This window comes from Mya arenaria, chromosome 13, assembly GCF_026914265.1.
Source record: "Mya arenaria isolate MELC-2E11 chromosome 13, ASM2691426v1".
NCBI lineage: Eukaryota > Metazoa > Mollusca > Bivalvia > Myida > Myidae > Mya > Mya arenaria.
In genome coordinates this window covers 62,506,604-62,519,797 of record NC_069134.1, presented here as the reverse complement: position 1 = coordinate 62,519,797, position 13,194 = coordinate 62,506,604, and positions in this window count along the sequence as shown.

The window sequence follows — 13,194 nt, the reverse complement described above, 5'->3', positions numbered from 1 at the left end:
AAGGATCTGAGGAATCAAGTGGAGAAGAATTAAAAATGCGAAAAAGGAGATGGTCAGAGGAAAAAACATCATTTTCAAACAGTGTTTTAAAAATTGCCTTGATGATAAAATTATGCCAACTAGTGTTCAACTAAAAGTGGCTGCAAAACGGCTGCCAGAAAGAGGAATTGCGCAGATAAGAACTAGAGTTCACAATGTAATAAAAGGAAAACAAGTAATGTAAACACTTCTAAAAAAAGCTTTTGTTATCCCCCTGCCAACTGGTTGGGTAATGGTCTCTGTCCGTCCTTCATGATGCTGACCTAAAAACTTTATGGACTGAAAGATCACAGAAATGAGAAGTTCAGAGAATAGGGTTCTTCACATTAGCTGTCATTGTATTTTTGTCATTGCCTTGCATGTGTTGCCCTTGTTTTTTTGTTGTTGTTTTTAAGTTCATCACATAATTAATTTTTATTTTCAGACTGAACTATTAAACATTTATGTCTTTTTTTATGTCGGGGTTAGGCAGGGGATAATGGCAATGTTACTTGGATCTTGTTAACGCTCAAAATGTTAGAGAATCCTGTGTTGTAGCCCTTCCAAACATGTTTGACTCTTTTTTTTGAAAGGTTTAAGGGTCATTGTATGTTATGGTCACAGTCATTTGTCTGTCTGCACCAACAATATCATACTTTTGTGGCTCTGTGCAGGCCTGTACCTCAAAGATCAAGATCAAACCTTATGGTTCTTTGTCCGGGACATATTAAACACCCTGAAGGATCTGAAATAAATTTGGGCATATATTTCCCCAATTTGTGGAGCTCTTGTTAGGTTTATTACTTTGCCGAAAACAAAATATGACATTTTTATGCTCCCTGCATATAAATCTGTACAGTTGTAGACTTTTTTTTGAGGTTGTATCATGTTTAAGCCTTGGTCTTGGGTTCAAAGTCGAGGTCGCAGTTTATGATCAAAGGCTACCAATATTGCTGATTTTGAATATATGCTTGTTTCTCTTAAATTTTCTGTTGAATATGTTGTCATTGACTAACAGAATGGACATTGTTTATTTTGTTGCTCATTTTCTAAGGGAGAAAGAGACTTTGGAGGGTTTTTATTGACTATGGTCTATAGACTGGTAGTTCCTGTCAATTAGTTTGTTTTTTCTTGCCCCCTTATGTAGCTTATAGTATTCAAACTGTCCCTCGGTCCATTCTTGTCCGATGAACGTCTTGGTGCATGGACCAACTTTTAATTAATTTTGGACAATTTTCTTTTCCCCTAAAACATTAAACAACTTTTGCTTGCCAATCATTTAATTTGTCATGCATGGAGGAATGTTAAAGTAACTTGGTGCAATGATCATTATAGCCTAAATGTATACACATATATCTACCAGGTCTCTCAGTTCTAGGTCAACATCATAATTTTACCCTTCTTTTTTGTCTTTGTTATGCATTGACGGATTTTAAAATAACCTCGTCAAAATGTTCATCTTCACACAAAAATGTGTAGCAAATATAAGCCAATGTTTCCAAGTTTAATGTCACGCTTGTTTTAAAAAATGGAAGCTGTTTTGTTACCTAATTTTTAATTAGAAATATTTGGTTGTAAAATATTAAATTTCAGAATAAAAATTGCATAAACATTTGAGGTTTACAAATTTTATTATTCTATCTTGTTACATGACTATTAATTGTTAAATCTGTATATGACCAAATGTTTATACAGAGGGCAGTATTTTAAACATTAAACAACAAGAATGGAATATTTTCAGCTAAAATTATTGAAAAGTATCTCTGCATTGAAATGATGGCTTTGATACAGTTTTTTCTTCTGAGTTATTTGAAATACTGCAGATATCACATTAAACTCTATATATTTCCCTTCTGCCCTAAATGCTATATTTTCATATATTATTATTATATATGTACTTGTCATCTGCCCACAACCTGTCTTCTTAAGTTCCCATATATTAAGCATCTGCTCTTAATGCAATACTTTTTATTTTATTTTAAAGATGGGAAGATTCCTGACTTTTATTAGTGTTTTGAGTATTTGTTTGAAATGTTGTGTGTTAAAAAATATGTTTTGATATTGTTATTTAACAGCAAACCTTTTAGTACATATATGTAATATATCATATATATTTCTTTGTTTAAAACAAACAAAACCTGGAATTGTTGATGTTTTCTTTAAAAAAAGGAACTGCTCCTAATTAGAATGCTCTTTAAAAAAGTACATAATGGTTTGTTCGTTCAAATGTTTATTATTTTACAACATACAACTTCTATTTAAAGAACACTGGATATATCATATGTTGATATGTGACACATTTTCAAATTTCCCCTTGTATTGGGCTGAATTGTTTTGGTCTTTCTAAGGTTTGTTTTTCATTCCTATTAAAAAGCATATTTTTCTTGGTAGCAAGTCCGGCAGTTTAAAAACCAACAACACCATTTGTTTAAATAGTAGTGTTTTTTCTTCTACACATTTTGCAGGTTTTTTAGCTCGACTATTCGAAGAATAAGGAGAGCTATCCTAGTCACCCGAGCGTCGACGTCGGCATAACCACTTATGTTAAAGATTTTGTATGAGTCAAATATTGACATATGGCTTTGAAACTTCGCACACTTCTTCAACATCAAGCCCCCAACCTGTACATAGGAGGAGGTAACTCTATCAAGCATTTTGACAAAATTATGCCCCTTTTTTTACTGAGAACTACGTTCAAGTTTGCGTACCACCTCAAATATTTTCGAAGTCATTTGACATCTGGCTTTGAAACTTTGCACACTTGTTCACAATCATGCCCCCAACCTGTACACAGGAGGAGGAGGTAACTCTATCAAGCATTTTGACAAAATTATGCCCCTTTTCAACTTAGAATTTATGTTAAAGTTTGTGTACCACCTCAAATATTTTCAAAGTCCATTGACATCTGGCTTTGAAACTTTGCACACTTGTTCACCATCATGCCCCCAACCTGTACACAGGAGGAGATAACTCTATCAAGCATTTTGACAAAATTATGCCCCTTTTTCAACTTACAATTTATGTTAAAGTTTGTGTACCACCTCAAATATTTTCAAAGTCCATTGACATCTGGCTTTGAAACTTTGCACACTTGTTCACCATCATGCCCCCAACCTGTACACAGGAGGAGGTAACTCGATCAAGTATTTTGACAAAATCATGCCCCTTCTACTTACAATTTATGTTAAAGTTTGGGTACCACCTCAAATATTTTCAAAGTCCATTGACATCTGGCTTGGAATCTTTGCACGCTTGTTCACCATCATGCCCCCAACCTGTACACAGGAGGAGGAAACTCTATCAAGCATTTTGACAAAATTATGCCCCTTTTTCGACTTAAAATTTACGTTAAAGTTTGCGTACCACCTCAAATATTTTCCATTCAAATTATGTAAATATCTCAGCACATCATGTATTGCATTGAAATCTAATCTAACAGTGATCCATGCATGTTTTGCCAAAACTTTTCAATCCATACACCAAAAAGCGGCGGAATAGTCGAGTTGCGCTGTCTCTGTGACAGCTCTTGTTATATTTGTGAGAATATAAGCTATCACTAATATCAACAATAATTATATTAATATTGCTCAAGCGCTTCAATTTGCTATAATTCAATTCAAGTTTATGTATTTGTAACAACTTAAATGTGAAAATGAATGTGTTCACATGATTTTGGGCAATTGGTGTTACAACTTATTTTCTAATCAGACTTGCAATTTACACATTGTGTTTAGAAAAGAGAAATACTTTTATTCCTTTGATATTGGTGAACATTTAATAACGATAATTAAAATCAACATAATATTAAGGTCATGTGATTTACAACATATTAGCAATGACCGGTATATAGAAACTCTCAGCTTACTGTATCAACATCAGGCTTGATCCCATTGTAAATTTTATGTAAGAATGTATATTCTGTTTGTTTGGTATCTGCTACTCGGTGAAATAAATTGTTTATTCATAATACACTTGTCTGTTATTATTTTGGTGTCAGTCAAGGTGCTGACACTATATTGTTTTCACTCCTGTCAGCTGAGCGGATTGCAATGAAACTTGGTGCGCTGGTCGTTGAGTCCTAATTGAAGACAGTTTTTAACCAGGGTTTCACATACCTTTCATGGGATTGAGTTTGGGGTCCCTAGGGTCAAGGTCACTGTTACTATGAAATAGAAAAATGGTTGAAACTAAGTAACTTTAGTTAGGGTTGATATATCTTGACCAAACTTGGTCTATAGGAAGATTTTACGGATACCTTTCATGGGATTGCGTTTTGGGTCCCTAGGGTCAAGGTCACTGTTACTAAAAAAAAACAGTTGAAACTGGATAACTTTAGTTAGGGTTGATATATTTTGACCAAACTTGGTCTATATGAAGAGTTTATGGAAACCTTTCATGAGATTTCGTTTTGGGCTTAGGGTCAAGGTCACTGTTACTAAAAATAAAAAATAAAACGGTTGAAACTGAAAAACTTTGGTTAGGGTCCACATATCTTGACCAAACTTGGTATTAAGGAAGGGTTTATGGATTCCTTTCATGGGATTGCGTTCGAGGTCCCTATGGTCAAGGTCACTGTTACTAAAAATAGAAAAACGGACACAGGCTGAAGTTTTTCTTTCAATCAACGAAAACTCGTTTCGTTGCATTGCGGCGTTTGTTTTTAATTTATTGATAACTTCAGTTTTGCAAGAGTAAAAAAGATAACAAAGATGAGTTTAAAGGCATTAATTCACGATGCGACTAGTTTTCTCCAACAGTTTTGGGACTTAGTTATTTTTTTACTATTTAACCTATAGGAAATGTTTTAATATACAGCCTATAGGATAATCGAAGTACTGGAAGGCGTGAGCTATGAATATTATGTGGGATTCACACACCTGACACCATCTTTGATCGCGTTACGAAAGAGCTCTAGTTATTACCTGTATTCAATGTTTGGTACACTTTTGTACCTGATTGTGTGTCCATTGAATCCTACAAATTGTTTTTCCATGTGTTGGGATTGAACTTGTTATTCCAATCTGGTTGGTCGTCAAAAGACTGCCCGATCTTTGAACTATTCGTAAGTGTACTTGATAAGGACTGTTAAACGCAGACAAAAATGTTTCCAAAACAAACCTAAGTGATTTTGTCTACTCTTTCAAACTGGTGTTTGATATACCAGAAACAGTGTTTACAATCCATAGTCATCAACACCATTCATTGTTGGCTCATTTTTTCAAGATCATATGGTACAATGTAGACCTAATCGTCGCTTACGGACAGATTCCAAGAGGATATTCTTCAGCAGAGGAGAAGAGGCAGTCCGATCAGCATAGTGGGAAGTATGTCTGACTAACAGTCTGGTGATCGTGTACTTGGGTCACATCATGGACGGATTGGACTTCGGCGCTTGTTTTCTTCCACTTTTGCAACTTGAAAACATCGACCAGCTACTACCATCGAAAACGGCGGCGCTTATCATCATTTTAAAGAAATAGCAGCAACAATTCGTTCTCTTAATAAAAAAAATGTCAAACACGGAATGTAGAAGACACTACAGTGGAGCTGGTGGAAGAAGAAGAATATGCCATGGATAAAAGGACCTGGACCTAAAGCTCGGATCACTGCAAAAGGCGAACCCAGAAGAGACGTGAATACCTACAGTTACAACCAGACCGACCTCAACACACCCTAACATTACCAGGTTCTGATGACACGAATACTGCAAGTAAAAAAATAAATTTTCTATTCAAACCACAACCTCCCGAAACTAATCCTACCTACATTTAATGAAGATTTAACCCAGAGGCAAACTTTCTGGGACTCGTATGAGACATGAACACATTGCAATTCATCTATACCCTATGTTTGGTAGTTTACTTACTTACGCTGGTAACTTCATGGTTCCGCCGCATCAGCTCTACCTTGATTTCCACTGACAAATGCCAACTATGCTGGCGCTATCGAGTTCATGAAACAGAGATATGGCCAATCGCACAAGGCTATCGACATATATATGCAATCTATCATTGATTTACCAGCCCCTGACAATTGTGTCTCAAGCATACGCAATTTCCACGACAAAATGGAGACGCACATACGGGGACTGCAGTTGCTTGGTAAGTGTCAGGACACATACGACGATATGCTAGCGCCTCTAATTTTCAGGAAATTGCCGCCCGGCAACCCAAGAAGTCTCACACGAGAGCAGGGGAATTCGCAATGGGAGTTACAGAAGCTGCGCCACGCCATCTACCGGTAAATTGAAATTACCGAAGCGGGACAGACACACAACGAAAGAGAACCTTTCATCCTGACTGCAGTGTTTCACACAACGAAACGTAATGGAAGTGAATCAGACGGTAACCGGAAAGTCGGAAACAACGAAAGGAAGAAATGCATTTTCAGCGATTTTCCTCACGACAATGAGTGCAAAACCATCACGTCGGTAATCGAACGTAAATTCATTGTGAAATCTAAGGGTCCATGTTTTAACTGTCTGAGCAATCGTCACATTCAGTCAGCTGTCAGTCTCGATAGAGATGTCGCCAGTGCAATGGAAAACACCATACAAGCATCTGTGAGAAGACCGCTACAGCGACATCTACAGGAACGGTTACTTAAAACGACCAGTCCCCATATGTTAGTGCAAACAATTAAACGTCTACCTTGCATTCCTCGTCGAATCAGCCCAAGTCCGACGTTTTGCTGAAAACAGCAGTAATGAAAGTGAGTTAGGAATCGTTTGTGATCGATGCCAACATATAGATGGGTGAAGGTGACCAACGTTCGTTCATTACGTCTGAAATGGCATGCAAGCAACAATTCAAGACTGAAGGAGTTGACGTCATTCATACTTCGACGTTTGGTAATCCTGTCCATCGCCAGAACATCTTCAAACCGCAACGGTTCCCGTCAATGCTTCTTAAGCGAAAGATTACCTATCCGGGTCTTGATTGTTCCAGTTATCGCAAAACCTATTGACAATAGATGAAGACAGGCCGTGAAATAATTGTAGTACCTACAAGGCTTACAATTGACACAACCTGTAACGATGTATGCTTCATTTGAAATATATGGACAGGCTACACAAATCAACATGATTTCCTTACCTGTTGCCACAAAAACAACAACATTTTACTAAACTGATTGTGTTGAATGGTCATCGTCAGTAGCTCAATGCCGTCTCGCACATACCGTTACGCGCTTACGCCTTAAAAACCGGATTTCAAGCATACGTCATTACGTAAAGAGTGTTCTCCGTTCATGCGTAGTTTGTCGTCGAAATACCGGTAAACCATACAGCGCAGCAGAAGAGCCACCACTTTCACCGTCCATTACAGTCAGAGATGACTCATCTTTCACTGTATCAGGCCCAAACTCAACGTGCTATGATAGGGGAAGTGACATTTAAAAGTGATGCATTGAAATTGTTATTTAAACATACTTAGACCTCAAGTGTAGGTTACAAATAATTTGTTATCTTCGGTGGCCCGTAGTATGTCACGAACTGGTCGCCAATACGATCGCTTTGTTTGGCGTCCGTGGCGTCGTTGGCATCACCTCCGTAATTATTATATATAATATGTCAGATTATGAAAAAGATGCAAACACGACAACGCGATCATCCCCGCAATATATATTCAATATATCGTTTTCAATACAAGTTACAAGTTTCTATTGGCAAATCGGCATCTTGCCTTTGGCCATTTACACCACAGGCATCTGGATCATTGTTTGTCACTTAAATGTTGTTGAAAACCATTTGGGGTATATACAATGAGATAAACAACACATCTGAAGATATTTAGTCTCTTTGATATTCAAAAAAGAAAGTTTTGAATTTGCTGTACTCTTTCCGACTAAAGAAAAACACGAGAATTGGACATTGAATCATGCTTGTTTGTCTAAAGACAATATAGTTTTACCAACATATCGCACACCATTTTAAAGGTATTTGACTCTTCTTTCCATATCACTTATCTAAAAATGGATTGTTTATATGTTGGTTGAGAAATTTGCATAAAACTGGACTCTACCGTGAACTCGGGTAAGTTTGAGTTACATACCTTGTTTCTTTTTTGTATATCAAAGAGACTAAATATCTTCAGATGTGTTGTTTATCTCATTGTATGTACGCCAAAATGGTTTTAAACAACATTTAAGTGACAAACAATGATCCAGATGCCTGTGATTTACACATTGCATAAATATCGATATGGCCAAGACACAAACGTACATGAACAAATATTACAAATATGATATAATATGAAGATGGTTTGCTTTTTGCATAGAGATGGTGTGTGTCCAAATAAAATTTGGCGTGATGTCAAATTTCCGTCTTTGTCTTCACGCACAAGAGTATTTTCAATGAGTTTATCAACAAAATAAAACATGATTGCTAAGTGTAGAGTACATAATAAGCTTGCGTGTTTATCAGAACGAAAACACTCTGAAATGGACTTAATTCAAAAAGTAATTATGGAATGTATACTGTTGAAAATATAAGTAACAGTAAGGCTATTATTTGACCTGCGCCGCTAAAGCCCAAGCGGGTTGCTATGGTGACCGGAAAAGCAAGGTTGTATGTCCACGAACTTTGTTGAAAGAAAACAATACTGTAGCAGACTGAGTGAACAACGTCTCCATTGTACAGTGTGTATCAGAAATTTACCAAACCGCGTTACAAAGCTTATCTTTTCGTGTCTTTAATTGATACTGTCGCGACCCCACTGCACATTACCCCGTTTCCCGGTACTCTGTGCGTGAATCTACTGGTAGTGATAGATTTCTTTTTTTCTGTTTATTTTGTAACTTAGTAATGCATTTTTAGAAATTTAGATGCACAATATGCCGTTTTCCCCATTGCAAACACGCACAAAAAACGAGTTCAAGCTCAGTATACATGCTTTGTGCCAGAATTGATTTTGAATAACTGTGTTCGTTGATCATTTTATCTTTATTTTGTTGCTGGTGCCCCAACCCCTTCTCCACGTGGGACATAACATAAGCACATAATCTGAATGAACTTTAAACAGATATTCAAAAGTTAGCCAAGTCGTCGATCGACTCAGAAAAAAAAGTATGAAAAAAACTTTCGTTTGGAAAGTTCTCAGAACGGATTTTGGTTAAGAACCGTTAGACAATCAATCGTGACGGCATTGTAAGTTTTAGTGATTAGTATAATGATCGTGATGCTTACTAACATACAGGCGAATATAATTGCAGTTACTGAAATTTTCGAGAATGCCGTCCTTAGTCTTAAAGTTATTCGACATTTGAACAGGCCGACACGAATAAATGTCTGCCTGTCGCTGTATCTCATCTAAAACACTGCCTGTCTGGCAAGTAATCCATTATCAGATGTTTAAGAAGGTTTGGAGAAGGGTTAGACATTTTTACCAGTGGTGTAGCTACATAAAGGCCTTGTAGGCCCAGGCCTACAACTTTAATGGGCAATGACACATTTGAATAACTCCAAAAATGCAACAAAAAATAATAGCTACTCGATCAAACACTTCAAAAGATTGTTTTATTTTAAGGAAAGCAATTTGGTGTTTATTATTAAACTACCTGCAGGGTGTATTGCTTGATATGATTGTAATCATTGCAAGTATAATTGAGTGTGTGAAATGTGCATATAAAAGTCCCCAAACTCACATAGCATCATCGGGCCTACAAGTATTTTATGCCCTAGCTACGACCCTGCATTAGAACGAACTATATATATTGTATCAGCCCACACTGCAGAGCGAAAGTGGGCAGGATAGTGTATTGGGTCATCTGCCCGTCAAATCAACCCATTACATTTGTTCTTCGCAGAATCAAACTATATTAGTATATATTGTTTATGGTACTTAAAATGCATATATATATGCACAATATATCATCTACAGATATCTGGAAAGCCATCATCCCATATCGTCGGTCCAAGGACAACTGCCCATTTTAACGTCCATATCGGTATATATATATATATATATATATATATATATATATATATATTCTATTTTTATTTTGTTTGTCCTCCTTGTTTGTACAATGGTGCATCCATTGTTAGACTATATGGAGACATAATTTTAAACCTTAAATTTGCTAAGGCTAACTTTGTCATACGGCTGTCTCTGAATGACTGTATCGTTCCTTTAAATGATTGGCATTGTTGCTCCAGCTTGATTCTTTCGTTTCAATGTTTCTGTATCCAGTTTCTAAGTACTTGAAATTACCTTTAAAATGTATCCATTTATATGTTAGTTTTACTCTTTAATCAGGTGTGCACATAGTTTCGTCGCATTGCAGTGTTTCTTGTTTTCTCCATTGTTTTCAAATTGACACTGGCTCCGATGAGGCTTATTTTTTAAATAATTGATGAAAGTTGGGTTATCAGGGCTGAGGTTATGCACATATATACTAGTTTTATCCACCAATGAACACGTGTTTCAATTATTTCGTGTTTCACTGACCGTTCCAAAGTGGTAATCCCATCGTTTATTAGTTACATTCGTGTCTTTTATTGAGTGTTGTTGGGGCCTTTGCCGCGTGTCTATAAATAGGGCTTATATTTGAATATTTGACTAATGGGCTTGTCCTCTGTACCTTTAATTGTTTTATAGAAGTCACCATAAGGTATGTCAGGCCGATGGTTGGGCGGTCTGTTACAAAACATTTTTGGGGTAATCTTTCCTTACAGTTTTAAATATGTCGCTTTGATACTTTGTACACAAGACCACTTTGATGTTCAGACGTTCCTGACATAATCATTTTTTGGGGACGAAAAGCCTTCTTGTCGTAAAGAGTTACGTGCCCTTGAAAATTGTTTTCTGTTCAATATTGGACTCTTTGGAGTGACCGTCTCCAACAGTTTTATAGATATCACTTGGACACTTAGTACACATAACCACAATTATTTAAAAGACTGGCCACCAACGACCTGCTTTTCTTAGAGTAAAAAAACAGTTGTATACCAGTTTGTTTATTTGTAATAATGTATATTTATAAAATTGTTACCGTACTGTAATTTTTTATGCAAATATCTTTTCTTATTCATCTGGTTATTCAAAGAAAAAGTCGATGTATTATCATAGCTTGGTGTCAGCGGTGTGAATAGAGTAAAAAATGTGCAAAAATGTGCAAAAATGTGCAAAAAACGTGATCGTTTGGCATTACTCATAAACCATTGAAGGTATTCAATTGAAACTTGGTACACCAGTTCATACAGACATCATGCCCGTGTAAAGCATAGCTGATAACTCTGTCGACAATATTGGTGGAGTTGTGCCTCTTTTACAACTGAATACAATAGACGAGCATTGATAGTAGTTCCACCATTCTCTTTTTTCTAGAAGTTTCTACTTGCTTGAATAGTTTGTTTCCTGCACTTAGCTCACAATAAAAAAAATAAAAAAATCTTGAACTTTTATTTCAATAAGTTGAATTTGTAATAATCATCATTTTCTCTGCAGATGTTTCGACCAGTTTCAAGAAATGTCATAATGAATAGAAAAAATATCAAATTAAAACACATTAACCAATGTCAATCCTGAAGTTGTAGAACAATTTATGATTGATGCGAGAGGGAAATAAACACAAAGAAAAACTGTTCAAAACTTGTGAATGAAAACAATAATTTCACAGAAAAAAGATAATGCTTTTTCTCATGTTAACATATGTTTCTGATTTTATATTTTGCTTTCTCTCAACCAATATTATATACTTTGTACTGATTGACTAAAATATACGACTGCGTGGGCAATAATAGTTTGCACTAGATAATTCAAAGTAAACATTGATATCTTCGCATTAAATTGCACGTGACTAAATGCAACAAAGCGTTTTGGCCTGGCACTGCAAACCTTTCATGTACACGATGGAAAAGGGTGTATGTCATGAAGGAGGGGTTGCCCAGGGTCATCCCCTGAGAAAACTTTAAGAATAAAAGTGTAACTTCTAGTGAATTGCAATATCAATTTCATCAAATTGTGTTTAGTTGATTTTACATATTTATTGGCCAAAAACTCCACCAACACTGGCAACACAGTTTTCATATTAATAAATAGTATGGATTAAACATATTAGTGAGCGAACCGCGCACTGAATAATCTAGCGAACGGAATGAATCTAGAAAGAGCATTAGTGAATATGCAAGTAAATTCTTATCATATATGGAATTTGAGAATTTGGATATGTTATATGGATTTTGAGAATTTGGATAATAAGGTTGCGAAACTGTAAAGGTAAAAAATAGTATGTTAAAAAACTAAATCTATCAAAATGGGAAATATTTATTTCATATATACATGTATATAAATAAAAAAAAGTGTTGTTTTTTTTCTTTTTGCTCGATTGTGATGAGAGCATCGCTATCCAGTACCTGCCCAGTAGAAACCAGTTACTGGTGTCCATCATGAAGAAGAAAGTTTATTCAATGTAATATAACACACAATATGTATTTGAAATAGGCCCCGTGGTCAAATTGGCTTACGTATAAAAATTCAAATAGCAAACAAGTAAACTATAAACAAGTACACTTGTATCAAATAAATAGTAGCTGTACCTAGAGTTTGGTATACATATCATAAATACATAAATGAACTTAACTATTACATAGTATATTCTATCATATTATTAATAACAATATCTATAGAATTTGATAAACATATCATAAAAACACCTGACTTATGCATTTTAATCCATGCACTGGAATTATTAAACGGAACTAATACTATAAACTTCTTGCACAATAAATCAGATAATTAATACTTTCGTAATGATGTTTGAAAGATTGGGTCTTTACTATAATGTCTACATAATACAGTAATACAACAATGCTTACGCTATGTTTTAAATGTGAAATTAATTATTTTAAAAAATGTACTACTAATGCATTATATTCTTAGAAGTACAAACGTGTCTAACTTTAATGATTATGTCCCATTCCCACCGCAGTAAAAGAACACGAAATATTAGAAGGGTTTACAGGATAAAGCTATATCGTACTTTGACTTTCGGTCCAGCCAATCCCCTGTAAAATCCCTGCCCTGTGAGAACGAACTGGTGGTAAAATCCCGTGAATACCCCCCCCCCCCCCCCACCCTGGGGATCTAAGGTAAGAGCAATTCCCTGATATATTTTGAGGGAAGACAAAACCACCGCAATCACCCGGCATTGCGAGGACACTAGTTCTGGCTTCCATAA